Source organism: Hemitrygon akajei, chromosome 12 (genome assembly GCF_048418815.1).
Source record: "Hemitrygon akajei chromosome 12, sHemAka1.3, whole genome shotgun sequence".
NCBI classification, from domain to species: domain Eukaryota; kingdom Metazoa; phylum Chordata; class Chondrichthyes; order Myliobatiformes; family Dasyatidae; genus Hemitrygon; species Hemitrygon akajei.
The window spans coordinates 24,667,757-24,685,053 of record NC_133135.1 but is presented as its reverse complement, the minus strand read 5'-3'; the positions used below and the strand labels follow the sequence as shown (position 1 = coordinate 24,685,053).

General features: G+C 39.8%; 1 long non-coding RNA gene across 1 annotated transcript in view; it reads left to right on the top strand.

Moving 5' to 3' along the window:
• Window positions 1–17,297, top strand: part of LOC140736553 (uncharacterized) — a 46,737-nt gene that overhangs the window by 21,902 nt on the left and 7,538 nt on the right. Inside the window, exon 2 of the long non-coding RNA XR_012100967.1 lies at window positions 10,420–10,486. This is a non-coding gene — a long non-coding RNA (uncharacterized lncRNA). The remainder of the gene's footprint in view (window positions 1–10,419; window positions 10,487–17,297) is intronic.

Sequence of the window (17,297 nt, the reverse complement as noted above, 5' to 3'; positions counted from 1 at the left end):
GTTCAAAGCTGTTCAAATGGATCCGGAGAAATGAAATGTTTGCCTAAGTGACATGAAAAAATAGCACAGAGAATGGATTCTGGTATATAAGATATCAAAACAATGACAGCATGTTACGGCAGCTTTTTCATGAGTACAGACAGGAATTAGTTATAATGATATTTTTACTACTGAATGAGGAACAGCAAAGTCCCATCATAGATTTTTGCCATAAATTACTGATTTGTGTCATCTAATTGAAATGTCCAACAGACTCCAACATCCAATAACACAGTAAAATTAGGCTCACTGAATTACAAAATGAAAGCTGATGGAAATTGCTTTTATTTTAAAAAAATCTTCATTTGATAACACTTTGGAAACACTTATGAGTATGACACATTTTAATGGTTTCCAGTGCATTTGAAAACTATATTAAATTTGCATCCTTGAGTAGGTTTCTTTAATTCATATTTGAAGTGCAAAAATGCATCCCCCATTCTACACAGAGGCTGATTAACTCTTCCTTGATTCAGAAATAGGTTAAATATCACTGGAATATGTCATGAAATTTGTTGTTATGTGACACAGTACAGTGCAATACACAATAATAAAAAACTTTAAATTACAGTATGAAGTATATTTTATATATATATTTAAAAAGTTAAATTTAAAAAACACACACAAAATGCTGGAGGAACTCAGCCGGTCAGGCAGCATCAATGGAAACGAATGGACAGTTGACATTTTGAGCCGAGACCCTTCTTCAGGACTGAGAGGGAAGGGGAAAGGTGGCAGAATAAGAAGGTGAGGGAGGGGAAGGATGCAAACTGGAAGGCGATAGGAGAAGCCAGGTGGGTGGGAAAGGTCAAGGGCTGGAGAAGAAGGAATCTGATAGGCGAGGAGAGTGGACCATAGGAGAAAGGGAAGGAGGAGAGGACCCGGGGGAAGTAACAGTCAGGTAGGAAGACGTAAAAGGTCAGAGTGGGGAATAGAGGAAGGGGGGTGGAATTTGTTTACTGGAAAGGGAAATCAATATTTATGCCTTAGATTAAATTAAACAATTAGTCCAAAAAGGACAAAAAAAAAGTAGTGAGGTAGTGTTCATGGGTCAATGTCCATTCAGAAATTTGGTGATGGAGGGAAGGAAGCTATTCTTGAATCACTGAGTGTGTGCCTTCAGGCTAGTATATCTCTTCCCTGATGGTAGCAATGAGAAGAGGGCATCTCTTGGGTAATGGAGGTCCTCAATGAGGGACACTGGGTTTTGGAAGCGTCACTACTTGATGTCCTGGATGCTGGCGAGGCGAGTGCCCATGATGGAGCTGACTGAGTTCACAACTTGCTGCTAACTACAACATCAGTGGACAACAGCAGTTGACAAAAATGAGAGCACAAAAGATTAGAAGGATATGAAAATAGGTTGGCAGGCATTGAGTAAGAGAAATAGGAGGAGGGCAATGGAACCAGATCTACTCTCTCTCAGGAGCAACCCGTGAATTTGCTGCAGCAGTCAGTCTTAGCATAGCTATTTAACATAATAATTTTAACTTTGTGTACGTATGTGTAGAACTCTAACCCATTTTCCTGGTCTGTCTTTAACTGTATTTATGGATGATGAGCAGGATGTTCTGAATATGTGAAAAGTACTATAGTGCCAAAGAACCCAGCTGAAGGGTTTAATAGAATTTCAAGGGATATTCTTTTCAGAGCAATAATTCTAGTGGTTGGTCACTTGCTGAGGGAAGAACAATAACAGCAATTCTGCTACAGTTTATGCCGTGTGAAGAGTAAACAGTAGATCCAATACCCCTACCACAGGAGATGCTGAAGAGCCTTTTGCAATGTAACTGACATAAACTGGGAAACAAGTTTGTTCAACTTTTATCAAGTGACTATTTGTCACCATAAGACCATAAGACATAGGAGCAGAATTAGGCTATTTGGCCCATCGAGTCTGCTCTGTCATTCCATCATGGCTGATTTATTATCCCTCTCAACCCCACTCTCTTACCTTCTCCTCATAACTTTTGACGCTTTTACTAATCAAGAACCGATCAAATTCTGTTTCAGATGTGGCATCCAAAGAAATCTGTGGCAATGAATTTCACAGATTCACCACGCTCTGGCTAAAGGAATTCCTCCTAATCTCTGTTCTAAAGCAACATCCTTCTATTCTGAGGCTGTGCCCCTTCGTCCTACACTATCGAAAACGTCTTCTCGAAATACCATTCTATATAGGCCTTTCAATATTCAGTAAGTTTCAATATGCAGGAACAATTCTTAGATATGCAACAATCATGTAGCCTCTGGTCCTCCTGCTTTGTCAGTATTAAGGGTTGCATCTACATGCCATGAAACGGACTAAGCATGCAGACAAAGCCTTGTGTACCTGTAGAATATACTTGGCATAAATTTAAAGAGTTCTTGCAAAAATACAAATTAGAATAAAGAATTGGCCACTCAGCCTCTTGTTCCAAGTTAAGGAGTTCTAACTATAAAGGTTATAACAATAACAGGTGTTCTGTAGATGGCTGCCCCTAGTGGATTAAGAATACAACAGGAAATGCTCGAGCTCCCAATTCAATACTGGCATTTGTTTTGATTTGTGGAAATACTGTCCTGAAGGTGGCAGTTTGATCATAATTGTGATTTGTGGCATTGATTTAATCTCAAAATATTCCAACATTAGAAATAAAACATTGTGAAAATCAACATGCCTGTTACCTATTTCCCACCTCAGGCGAATTGTGAAGATTAAATGACCAGGAGTCTAATACTTGGAGACGTTAATCTGCTTATTGTGCTCCTCCACTAACATGCAATACAAATAAAGCACGCCGTGTATTCAGATTATTGTGTGTTAAAATGCTACAAGCTGAATTTTCAAAACAGGAGAGTGGCCACCTGTTACTATGGTTACACAGTACTTCAAACCCCAAAACAATAAAGAGGTGGATGAACTTCTTTGTTGTGATAATAGGTAATGCAGTGAAACACTTTGCATTGTAAACCAATGCTGCCTTGTGCTCTTCTAAAGGGAAAATAACTCTGTCGTTCCTAAAATTATGTAATGGTAGATGAAAATGTGAAAAAAAAATATTTGTCCATGTTAATTCATAACCAGGGCATTTAATCCCCTTTGAAAAGGAGCTAACAGAGTAAAAAGAAATGTCCCTCATTTAATTTTGAGACCTAACAGAACATAAATCTAATGCTAAGTTTGTGCAGGCAGATATCTGACAAATTAGAAAGAGAATGTACACAAAGTGCTGGAGGAACTCAGACGGTTAGGCAGCATTTTGTGTTTGTTGTTCAATGTTTCCTGCATCTGTAGAACCTCTTGTGTTTAGAAAGAGAATATATTACTCAAAGTCATGGAAGGCACAATAAGAAAGATCTAATATATCAACACAGTCAAGGAATGGGGCAGCATTCTACAGTAGGTAGTCACAGAGTCACAGAGCGCTACAACACAGAAACAGCCACATGGAGTCTGTGCTGAGCTATTAATATGCTTGGTCCCAAAACCCTGTGCTCACACCATAACCCTCCTTACCCCTCTCATCCATGTACCTAGCCAAATTTGTCATAAACATTGAAATCAAGCCCACATCCATCACTTCCGTTGACTGCTCATTCCACACCTTCATCACCCTCTGAGTAAAGATGTGCTCCTTAAAACATTACACATTCACCCTCAACCCATAACTACTAGGTCTTGTCTTACACAACCTCAAATGGAAAAGCCTCCTTGCACTTACCCAATCTATATCCCTCTTCATTTTGTATACCACTATCAAATCTCCTCTCATTGTCCTACACTCTAGGGAATAAAGTCCTAAACTATTCCACAAGGAAACTATTCCTAAACTAGGCCTTGTTGTGTCTAGTTATGCCTGCATAATTCTATGATCACAATTGAAACCTGGCCGACTACTGAAGACCTGTGCTAATCAACTGCCTGTAGTGTTCATTGATGTCTTTAAACTCTCTCTTCAGCAGTCTGAGGTACCCATCTGCTTCAAGCAGGCTTCATTTATACAAGTTCCCAAGAAGAACATCGTAACCTGTGCCAATTATTATCATACAGTAGCATGCACTGTGATGAAGTGCTTTGAAGTCCTCCACCCCACTTTTGTAATAAAAAGGGCTATGTTCATGATATTTAAATAACACAAAACCCACCCTTTGTGATTTCATTATTGTGCACAGTTTGTTCCCTATAGGACAGTACAGGCCACCTAATTAGTCTTGTGTCATCAGCCAGCCTCACCATTGAGCATACTTTCAAGGAGCACTGTCATAGGAAAGCAGCATCCATCATCAAGGACCTCCACCATCCAGGCCATGCTCTCTTCTCGCTGCTAAAGGCTCAAGAGCCTTTTCTCCCACACCACCAGGTTCAGGAACAGCTATCCAACATTTGTTAAATGTATGCAGTATACAGAATAAGGTAGATAATTTTGTAGCACAGTTAGAGATTGGCAGGTAGGACGTTGTGGGCATCACTGAGTCATGGCTGAAAGAAGATTATAGCTAGCTGGAGCTTAGCATCCAAGGATTACACATTGTATCATTGTATTGAAAGGACAGGCAGGAAGGCAGAGGGGGTGGGATGGCTCAATTTGTAAAAAATGAAATCAAATCCTTAGAAAGATTTGACATAGGATCAGGAGATGCAGAGTTGCTGAGGGTAGAGCTTTAAAAAAACTACAAGGGTAAAAATACCTTGATAGGGGGTATATACAGGCCTCTGTACAGTAGCCAGGAGGTACACCCTAGTTGCCAAATTACAATAGGAGATAGAAAAGGCATTTAGTGATAGTGTTATGATAGTCATGGAGGGTTTTAATATGCAGGTTGATTGGGAAAATCAGGTCGGTGCTGGATTGACATTACATATCAAACAACTACTCCATGGAATCTTCCAAGTTCAAGATAGATTTCAAACCGAATTATTAGGTTTAACAAACAACCACAACAATATGGTACTTAATCCTCAAGAAGACTCAGAATCAGCATCAGATTTATTATCACTGACATATGCTGTGAAATTTGTTGTTGTGTGGTAGTTGTACAGTGCAATACATAAAAAAGTTACAATAAGAAATATTAAAAGTAACTAAATAGTGCAAAGAGAGAACAAAATAGAGAGGTATCACTCAGAAATCTGATGGCAGAGGGGAAGAGAATCTTCATGAAACATTGAGTCTGTGTCTTCAGGCTTCTGTACCTCCTCCCTGATGGTAGCAATGAGAAGAGGGCATGTTCTGGATGGTGAAAAATGCCACCTTCCTGAGTCACTTTGGTGCCCATGATGAAGCTGGCTCAGTTATAACTCTCTGCACCATTTTACCACCCTGAGCATTGACACCTCCATACCCGACAACGATGCACCCACTCAGAATGCTGTCCGCCATACACCCGTACAAATTTGCTAGAGACCTTGGTGACATACTTAATAGCTATATTAAATATGAGAACACTAATAAGGTGCTGGCATTGTAGTGGTCTTGATTTAAAATCCATTTCGTGCTGTATGCAAGAACAGCTCTTCATTCATTATGATCTATTCCTTCACCAATTACCACCGCTCTCACTGAATGCTCTGTGACTCATTGTCTTTTCTCTCTTCAACTTTATTCTTCCATTGTGACTATAACTAAGGCTTGCTACAAGCTGGAGATATAGCACGGCAGAGGCTTGCAGTGCTTGTTATGTGTTCTGTTGATCCATTTGATTCTCCTTCAACAGAAGGTACATTATGAATACATAAATAACCTGAGCCATTTACAGAAGCTTCCAAATCATTATTACACATAATATAACAAAATTGGCTACAATTACATGTGCATGGGCTTGTAGTGTAACATAGCAAACAAATAATGTCTTTTATGATTAATGTGCTAAACATCAGTAGTTCTGAACAATATCATCTTTGTTGCATCAGCCTTTGAAATTCTTCGAATGCTCATGATGAGAAACAAATTGCTTAGTATCATTTGGTCAACACCAGTCCTGTGAGCAACTCTCAAGCAACTTCACTTTAAGATAGCAGTTATTTCCTGTGTTTGTTCCTGCCATCAACAATGCATGATGTTAGCTTTCATTATCTCTGCTTTTTTTACTTGCCAAATAGTTTCTTTAGGTATTTAAATACATGCTTCACCACTATTCGCAGTGGTAAATAAGCTACCTCCAGCAAGGGAGAGTTGGATGAAGTACACTGGACACTGACTGACAATTTCTGCATTGACTCTCCTGCCATCATTCATCCTAGGGGTCACCAGAGACTAGCTGCTCAACACAACTACAGTGGACAGAAGAACAAAAGTTAGAGGTTGACTACTCTTGAGTTGGCGACAACTCAAAAAGGTGGAACCTATCATTAAGGACCCCCACCACCCAGGACACGTCGTCTTCTCATTACTATCATCAGGAAGGAGGTACAGAGCCTAACGGTATACATTCAATGTTCCTCCACTACCTGTAAGGAGTTTGTATGTTCTCCTCTTGACCGCATGTGTTTCCTCCGGGTGCTCCGGTTTCCACCCACAGTCCAAAGGCGTACCAGTTAGCAGGTTAATTGGTCATTGTAAATCGCCCCATGATTGGGCTAGGATTAAATCGGGGGATTGCTGAGCGGCATGGCTCGAAGGGCCAGAGGGGCCTGTTCCACGTTGTATCTCAATCAAATAAATAAACAAACATTTTTGGTATAACTTCTTCCCCTTCACCATCAGATTTCCAAATGGTCACTGCCTCACTATTTTTCTTCTCTTTTTGCACTACTTATTTACTTTTTATATATATTTCTTTTTGTAATTTATGGTATATTTTACGTATTGCTCTGTACCGCTGCTGCGAATAGCAAATGTTAAGGCATATGTCAGTGATCATAAACCTGATTCTGACTGGCCTACATCCTGACACATTTCAGCTATCAGTAAGACACAGATCAGGAGTCTGATGGAATATTCTCTGCTTCCCTGGACGAGTGCAGCTCTGACAACACTCAAGAAGCTCAAGAACCGTGGTGGGAAAAGCAACCTGATCGACTGGAACCTTACCTAATACTCTAAAGTATTAATTCACTCTACCACTGGCATACCGTGGTTGCTCTGCTTACCAACTATGCACTGCAACTACATATTTAAACCATTCCAGCAGCACCTCCCTAACCAACATCCTCCAGTACCACGACAGACAGGGGCAGCAGTAGCATCGGAACACGACTACTTCAAGTCACACTCCATCCTGAATCAACATTTACTAAAAATATATTGCTCATTTCAAATCCTCTCTCTCCAAAGCATCATAGAGGTGGTGTGGCCCGTGCCCAAGAGCGTATCAAAGCAGCAGGGCCTGGGTCCGAGAGCAAGGAACAACCCAAAGTTTGGATGACTTATGCGCCGGGCCAGAATGAAAAAGGTCAGAGTGGGCCTGTTCGGCTCTCTGCTCTGCAAGGCTCATGTCTATACTGAACTGAGGCTGTGGCCTGCTCCGGAATTGGCTGCAATGTTGCCTGGCTTCATGTCTGGAGTCACTTTTGAGAATATCAGTTCTGAATGGTATGTGCTCACTTTTATGGTTTGTGTTTTTTTTTCTCTGCGCATTGTGTGCTGTAAGGTCTACTTTAACGGGTTCTTTTGGGTTTCTTTGATTTGTGGCTGCCTGTAGGAAGATGAATCTTACGGCTGTATAAACTATACATACTTTGATAATAAATGTACTTAGAACTTTTTGAAGCATTGAGTAGTTTCGCGAGAAGTAGTCTAAGGGTTCGAGTAAGCAGCTCACAGCCACCCTCACAGAACATTACAGCACAGTGTAGACTCTTCAGCTCATGACGTTGTGCTGACCTTTTCAACTGCACTAAGATAAACAGGACATGCAAAAAATGCTCCCCTTGCCAACAACACGTACATCCTAATAAACGAATGAACTAAAAATTGTATGGCCTAATACTCCTTTTTTATCCTCTGAGGTCCTTTTCAAGTTGAAAGAGTATTTTGATATAAGTGCAGTTTTGCCAATTAACAAGCACGTAAATTCTGAAAGATATTTCAATACTTGTTCTGTTTCATTCAGGATTTAAAAGATTTCAGCCCTTTTTGAATCCTTTGCACTATAAGCTTTATATTTCCCTGGTACAGAAATTTTAAGATGTTGTTCCTTTCTAGAGGCTCCCAATGCCAATAGGATTCTATTGGTAAAATTAGGTTTCATCACAACTTGTTCATTCCATATCTGGAAATATTTATTTCTCCTCCCTTGTTTTAGAGAATTGACTTGTTACCAATTAATGAAGATGAATCCTTTACCAACATTGCTTCTTCAAACAAAAAGTTAGTATTACTACATTCGACATTGTTTATTCCGTTGACACAGTTGGCAACTTGTTCTCAAAACCTTCACGGCATCTATGCACATCTATTCCTCATTAATGTTAAAATAAGGTCAAAAATATCAGATATCCATATCAGCACAAGGCCAGTATCCATCAATAAAAATAATTAGTATTGATTCCCATTACATATTACTGTTACTCTAATAACTCTCACAAAAATTGATAGGTGACCTACAGATTTCTGTGTCTTTATTGCCATCACATGCCCTTTTACATCTGTGGCTAATATCAAAATGGAAAATGAGTGACTGAGGAACAGGTTTGATTCTTATGAATAGATCACTCAAAATTTCCTACATTATGCAATATCAAAGGTAATGAATTATAACCAGACTGCAATTGTTTCTGCCAAAAGGAACATGGTGGAGGCAATCATATTACAGACTTTTAAGAGATGTATAGATAGGCACTTGAATGTAAGGAAAATGGAAAGATATGGACATTGTGTAGGCAGAAGGGAGTAGCTGGCCATTTGATTTCTAATTTAATTGGTTCAGCACAACATTTCGGGCCAAAAGGCCTGGGCCTGTGCTGTACTGCTTATGTTCTATGTTCCAAACACCTGAAGAAGACTAAACATAATGAACAGCATTCTAAGGTCGTTTTCAATTTTTACATATCCTTCCATTTCTGAAGTAGGAAGAAATATTGTTGGGTGTCTTTTGACTCTACTGAAAGTGCTTTCTGCCATCTTTAGGATAATGATAATATCCTGACAGACTATGTGATAGCTAACAAACAATAATGCCTCAATCTCTATATTAAAACTGAAACCCCCAAATTTTAATGCAGCCCAAATTATATTAAACTTAAACAACTCAGGCTTTTTAAAAATGAAAATACAGTGTATGTAGAAACGCAGGGGAAGTAGAAACTAATTTTTCTTATTAAAATGATGTTGATAATGTGTGGAATATGAAGCTATTGAGCCATGGTCAATCGTACCCAATCATCTGTGAATGACTAAGTCTGAATTCAGAGGGAAGCGAATTTTACATGCCTAAAAGAAAACATGTAATAAACATTATATCACAGTGACAGTAATGCTGAGTTTAAGTCTCCGTTAGAATGCATTTTGCACCAACTGGTTTGGTAAATGGCACCTTAAGGAAACACTAAAGAGTAATGGAATGACACTGTTATCATTAGAGAAGAATAGTGCAAAAGAGAAAAAATACACAGAGCATTGTTCATCTGGTGGGAAACGCCGTGACTGCGTCTCCCATCCATTGACCATTTTATGCCTCTTTTGATTTTATTTTCCATTGATTCCAATTCAAATATTACCTCAGTTTCAGAGGAACAATGTAATTATTATGCCCATTCAAGAAGTTAGTTAGAAGAGTGTCAAGTGCAAATAAATGGCTGTCACGTCTGCCTGTTATTTATGTGCCTCTTTTGTAAATTAGATTTCGTCGGCACTTAAAATTTTAAACATCTGTTGGCATGCTTTACTGCTTTTGAAGGCTGGAATAAATTGTTATGGTTTAGACAGTTAAATGCAGTAAATGAAAGTAATTTCTTTTCAGGATCTAATGGTCTTTCTCTGGCAAATATTCCCCCGGAGCTCAAGGCAAGGATCAGCCCTCCCAAATCTGCCAAAAGGTGAAGTTGCACCCTGAGAATGAGATCAGAAAACATTTAGCACTTGTGTCTACAGACCTCTAAATGAATAATGAAAATCAAATAATTGCAGATGCTGCAATTACCCTGCTGGTTGGGTGGCATCTGTGGAGAGAGATGTTTCATTTCAGGGACCTTCTGCCATCAAGTGCAGCCAATGCACTTATCCTTAATGCAAAGTCTACAAGTACTGCTGGGAAGCTCCGAATTGACTACCTGTATAAAAAACAAAATGGCAGCCAAATTGTTCTGGGAATCTGATGGGGTTATGGTAACTCCTGGATGGATATCTGGGGAAGCAAGGTCACTGGAGCTGTAGCAGCTGGCCCTGCTTGCTTTCCAGGACTTTTATTGGCGAAGATTCCAGATGTCATCCATCACTTATTTTCTGATTATTGAAATAGGTGCTTGTGGAAAATAATGAAAGGATTTACAGCAGCCATGTTCTCTGACCTTTAAAGGACTGACAATGTAAGTACAAAGTTCAAAGCAAGTTTATTATCGAAGTACATATATTTCTCTATAATTTATAATTTCATGTAATGAGCTTTTCGAGCCTGTGCAGAGAGCTGGAGAGCATTGGACTCCAAGGTTTTATGAACACCTGAATTGGTTAATTGTTGTTTAATGGGAGCTATTAATCACTACAAATTTCTTGTGTTTTTCTCAAGTGACTTGCTCTTTGTAATGCAGTCTCCTGGTGTTTTTTGTTTAAGCTTGTTAAGTTTATTCGATAGGCTCGGAAATTCAGCATTACTGGTATTTTTTAAGTGGATGCCTGCTTAGCACTCATCACGGGGACCTAGTTTTGAGAATGGTACATCTCATGGTGTTGCTTGGCTGAGCCACCGATGTTCTGTAGGAATTCTTATGAATTAACTTTGGCCACTGTCTCTACCTCAGAGTCTGCCTTCCAACCACACTTGGATTCCAACATTGCCCGCACACATTGTGCATGTATTCACAGTAGAACAAAGAAATACAATAGAATTAATGAAAAACTACACACAAACGAACAAAGACACAAACAAATAAAAGGAACATTATGACGTGTGGCCAATAGTCACCAAATTCACAGCGAAGAAGGATTGACAGACAGATTAAATTACATCCCCAGAATTAGCCGGAAATGTCAATCTGGTGTGTTTATGTACAATATGGAAGTAATTTATGGGAGCATAGAATGTAATGACACAATCATTTGTATATATAAATATTACTTGTTTTCCCCTTCATGCTATTATATCAGGATAGAATGTATATAGTTGTTTGGAGGCTCCGAATGTTTTACTGACACTCTAGTTGAGGCACAGATTTGCAAAGCCCTGACAAAGGCCCTTCAACACATCATGTGTATGCTGTCCATCATATAACCATCTATTCTTATCCCATTAACCAGGCCTTCTATGCTTCTGCAGTTCCAGTGCTCACCTAAGTACCATAGAGGGCATTCTAACCGGTTCCATTACTGTCTGGTAAGGCTCAGGATAGGAAAAAGCTGCAGGTGATTGCAAACTGAGCCAGCTCCCAGCATTGAGCACATCTTCAAAAGGTGATGCCTCAAAACCGTGTCTTTCATCATTAAGGACCCTCATCACCCAGGACATGCTCTCTTCTTATTACTATCATCAAAGAGGACGTACAGGAGCCTGAAAGCTTTAGCAGCAGCTTCTTCCCCTTCACCATCGGATTTCTGAACAGAATATCAACTAGCCCATGAAAACTACCTCACTATCTGCTCTCCTTTTGCAATATTTATTTTTTAAATATAATATTATAAAATATTTTTATATACTGCCCAAAACCAACAAATTTCATGGCATATGTCAGTGATATTGGAGTCATAAAGTGATAGATAAATGCAGCACAGAAACAGACACTTCGGCCCATCTAGTCCATGCCGAAAACATTAAAACTGCCCACTCACATTGAACTGCACCAGGATCATAGCCATCCACAACCCTACTATCCATGTACCTATCCAAACTTGAAATCAAGCTCACATGTACCATTTGTGCTGCCAGCTCATTCCACACTCTCATGACCCTCTGAGTGGAGTTTCCACTCATTCCCCTTAAACTTTTCTCCTTTCACCCTTAACCCACAACCTCTGGTTGTAGTCCCATCCAACCTCAGTGAACAAAATCCTGCTTGCATTTACTCTATCTATACCTCTCATAATATTGTATACCTCTGTTGTTGTTCATCATCTATATCAATGAAATATATGACCTTCCCAGACCTGATTCTGATTCTATTTCAAAGGTTCAAAGGTACATTTATTATTAAAGAATACTACTCTGGAATTCTTCTTCTCCAGATAGTCACTTCCAGGTAGTTTCTTCATTGTTGTGAGAATACCAACCTCCACTAGTGAGCACACACCAACATGTCCAGATATCTTAGGAGGTCAGCTTCAACAGTTGCTGATGAGGATCATACCTGAGCCTGAAGTAAATCCATTGGCAGGGAAGGCCAATATACTTTTATTTTTATTACTGTTATACAAGGATATTCCTTGTTTGAAGGCATGATGGGGATCGAAAGAAAAAAACGCATATCGGTGATACAGGAGATACAGCCCTGTGGGTTGGAGCCATCTCAATCCAGTGAATGACTCTTGGGATTTGTCTGGACACTGGAAAGCCAGTTTAGTGAGAGGGAGCAGAACTACAAAAAGCAGCAGTCATTTTTAAAGCAATGGTGAAATCAAACAACAGCACGTCAAATGCAACAAGATGGTCTGAACGCACTGTTTTGGTAATGTTATAATAAATGGCAGTTCATATGCAACCTGAGGGTACAAAAAGGCTTGTGAGATACTCGTCTATTGCATTGAGAGGATGGAGGGGTTTAATTCAACTCTTGAGGTGGGAGATCAGTTCGAGAGTGAACAGGCACTTTATGCTGCAGTGAGAAAATGAAAGAAAATGGTTTTACACCCAGAACTCAACTCAAAGTATATCATATATTCACTAGCAGTAGCTTCACAAAGAGCCCCAGATATTCTATTTGATGAGCTAGTACAGGCATCGGAAACTGCACTTAAACCGTGGCTGTTTCAAATGAAGGAAAAGCGTATATTTGAAAAACCAAATCAGAAGTTGAGAAAAAAAAACAGTGAGTGGTATCACTATACACCAAGACGACCACGTACCTTGTCGTGATTTGGAGGCTTACATACCTCAATGACCCAGAGAGCTATGCTGGCCAGAGTCAGGGCTTTAAGCTTTGACTTTGGTAGGGTCACCCGTGCTAAACAGGTCAAAGGGTAGAGGCCAGACTAAGAGTGGTCCACCAGTCCTCCAGGTTCAGGGGTTCAGCTCAGGGCTAACAACCCTGACTGGTCAAACAAAACTGTTACGTTAATAGCAATGAAGAATCCTTCTACATCTGAGTGTTACTGAGTCTTCACTTGGGACTTGCATGACTGACAGTAAACCAAGAGGAAGCTACTGACATAATAAAGGTCGCTATGAATATCGCCAGAGATGGAGGACCTCCATTGTTGCTTTAAATGCCCGCATGTAATGGGCAAAAGAAGATATCATTGTGCTGTTAAGGCACTGTAACCTTGGGATGCTTCTTGATTTTTCACTGAGAAATAGGTTCATGGTGTGTCTAATGATGAAAAGTCCAGTATAAACTATTACAAAGAATGTAGGATTATAATTTTAAATAGAGATGGCATCTAAGAATAACAAAGACTTCCATTCTTTGCTAACAGCTAATGTAATGGTGTACCAATGTCAAAGGACAACACAAGGCTCTAATCCAGAAATAGAAGCATTTTCACATGGTGGCTAGTGGGGCCTTTGCATAGTCATTCTCCATGGAATTATTCCTTTAATGAGAACAAATTTAGTGCACTTAGAAGAAAGGACACAGAGCATTGACCTAAAATATCTAAATACAAATCAATTCTAATAAAGTCCCAGGACAAGAACATTACAATCAATGATGGTGCAGAATTTAATTAGTATTGCATCTGTTATAAAAGTGAACAGAGTGAGAAGCAACAGGAGTTTAAGGTCACAGGCTTAATTGACAATGTCTCTCTCTTAATATTTTTCATTATGGTTATCAATAGCTATAATGAAAAATTCATTTACCCAACTTTAACACTGTGACAGATAAAAGGTAGAGCAGGGGCTTCCCAACCTGGGGTCCATTCACCCCTTGCTTGGTCCATGGCATAAAAGAGTTTGGGAACGTCTGGTGTAGAGTAACCTTCAGACAAGAGCTGAGGGGGAATCCTTTAGCCAGAGGGCAGTGGATCTGTGGAATTCATTGCCACAGACAGTTGTCGAGGCCAAGTCATTGGGTATAGTTAAAGTGGAAATTTATTAGTAAGGGTGTCAAAGATTATGAGGAGAATGCAGGGGACTGGGGATGAGAGGGATCATAAATCAGCCATGATGGAATGGGGAACAGACTTGGTGGGCCGAATGCTTCTATTACTTGTGGTCTAATAGAAGATGATTATGCTGGAGGAAGTGCAGAGAAGATTGACCAGGATGTTGACTGAACTGGAGTATTACAGTAATAAGGAGGGATAGGATACACTGAAACACAAAATGCTGGCAGAACTCAGCAGGCCAGACAGCATCTATGGGAGGAGGTAGTGACGACGTTTCGGGCTGAAACCCTTCATCAGGAGATGCTGTCTGGCCTGCTGAGTTCTGCCAGCATTTTGTGTTTTTGTTTATTTCCAGCATCTGCAGGTTCACTCGTGTTGCCATAGGATACACTGAGTTTGTTTTCCTTGGAGTAGAAGAGGGTGAAGGGTAACCTGAAAGAGCTCAAGAATTATGAGTTGGGGGGCAGATAGGATAAACAGTAAAAATCGTTTTCATCTAGTGAGTGTCAAAGACAAGAAAACATAGGTTTAAGATGAGAGGTAAAAGGTTTAGAGGGGATCTGAAGGAGATATTTTCATACTGTCAGTGGTTGGAGTATGAGGAGGTGTTGGAGGCAGCTATTTTCATGGCATTAAAGCATCTTGATAAATACTTGTATCCTCAAGACAAAAAATGATGGACCTAGTGCAGGTAAGTGAGATTAGTGCAGATAGGTACAGCAGGTGACATGGACATGGTGAACAGAGGGGACTGCATCTGTGCTGTAGACAACATTGCCCATAACTATGATAATGAAAAGATTTGAGAGTTACCAGCAATTGTAATACAGTACACTTGGCAGATGTTCAGTGACAGTAGACAAGAATTGGTCAGTAAGATTAGGAACTGATTGGTTCCAAATGTTTCCTGGACCAGCTGATACTCTAACTAGCCTACCACCTGAAGCTTCAAATGTAGGCAATGAAAGCATGAGTTTAATAATGTAACTTATAGTTGAGGATATTATAGCCCCAGAAATTGCTCAAGCAGGGTGTCTGCAGGGACCAGCATGTATCTGTCCAAAGGAAGACTTACAGCCATTCTACAATAGAAGGCTCAAGCCATTAAGGAAACAAGTCATACAGGAGTTTATCCCAGGATATCCCAGATGACAGATCTAGGGTGAGTTACATGCAGAGTTTTCTGACATCGTGAAAACTATTATCATGAGTTACTGTATGTATAATGTCCAAATATTAATTAATAAGAACTTTGAGAAAGCAATATCAATGTAACTTGTAAATAATGCATCATTCATAAGCATCTCTCATTCTCTCCTTGTTGTTGAGAAATGATGCTCTAGGTGCTCCAGAGCCATAATGGTGATTAGAATGTACCTGCATTCCCACCCTACTTCACTGCCCGACCTTAAATCTTTTACAGACAAAGTCACATAGCTTTTAAGCATCATTCAGGTGCTTCCAGATAGCTTTGAGGCATCCGATAATATTGAAAGATTTTTGAAGAATTAGAAAATGGAAAGCTTAGAAGCTTCACAAAAAATCCTAGAAAACCTTTCAGAAATCAAAATTAGAATCAGAATCAGGTTTAATATAAGAACATAAGATCCTAAGACATAGGAGCAGAATTAGGCCATTTGGCCCATCGGGTCTGTTCTGCCGATCAGTCATTTTCTCTCTCCTCCTCAGCCCTACTCCCCGGCCTTCTCCTCATAACCTTTGTTGCCATGTCCAATCAAGAACATATTAATCTCCATCTTAAATACACCCAACGATCTGGCCTCCACAGCTGCCTGTGGTATCAAATTCCACAAATACACCACCCTCTGGCTGAAGAAATTTCTCTGCATCTCTGTTTTAATGGACACCCCTTTATCCTGAGGTTTTACCCTCTTGTCCTATACTCCCCCATCATGAGAAACATCCTTTCCATATCTACTCTGTCTAGGCCTTTCAACATTCAAAAAGTTTCAATGAGATCCTCCCTCATCCTTCTAAATTCCAGCAAGTACAGACCCAGAGCCATCAAACATTCTTCATATGATAACCCTTTCATTCACAGATTCAACCTTGCGAAATTTCTCTGAACACTTTCCAATGCCTGCACATCTTTTGTTAGATCAGGAGCTGAAAACTGTTCACAATACTCAAGGTGAAGCTGCACCAGTGCCTTATAAAGCTTCAGCATCACATCCTTGCTCTTATCCTGAAATGCGACCTCTTGAAATGAATGCTAACATTGCATTTGCCTTCCTCACCACCGACTCAACTTGCAAGTTTACCTTTAGGGTGTTCTATACAAGGACTCCCAAGTCCCTTTGCATCTCAGGTTTTTAGATGTTCTCCTCATTTAGAAAATAGTCTGCACATTTATTTCTTCTATCAAAGTGCATGTCCATGCATTTTTCATTTGCCACTTTCTTGCCCATTCTCCTAATCTGTCTAAGTCCTTCTGCATCCTTCCTTTTTCCTTAACGCTACTTGCACTTCCACCAATCTTTGTATCATCTGCAAACTTAGCAACAAAGCCACCTATTTCATCATCCAAATCATTGATTTAAAGCATAAAAAGAAGTGGTCCCAACATTGACACCTATGGAATACCACTAGTCTACTGGTAACTAACAGAAAAGAATCCTTTTATTCCCATTCGCTGCCTCTTGCCAATCAGCCAATGCTCTAACCATGTTAGTAACTTTCCTGTAATACCATGGGCTCTTAACTTGGTAAGCATCCTCATGTGTGGCACCTTGTCAAAGGCCTTCTGAAAGTCCAAATATACAACATCCACTGCATCCCCTTTATCTATCCTACGTGTAACCTCCTCAAATAATTCCAACAGGTTCATCAGGCAGGATTTTCCCTGAAGGAATCCATGCTGACTTTGTACTATCTTGTCCTGTGTCACCAAGTACTCCATCA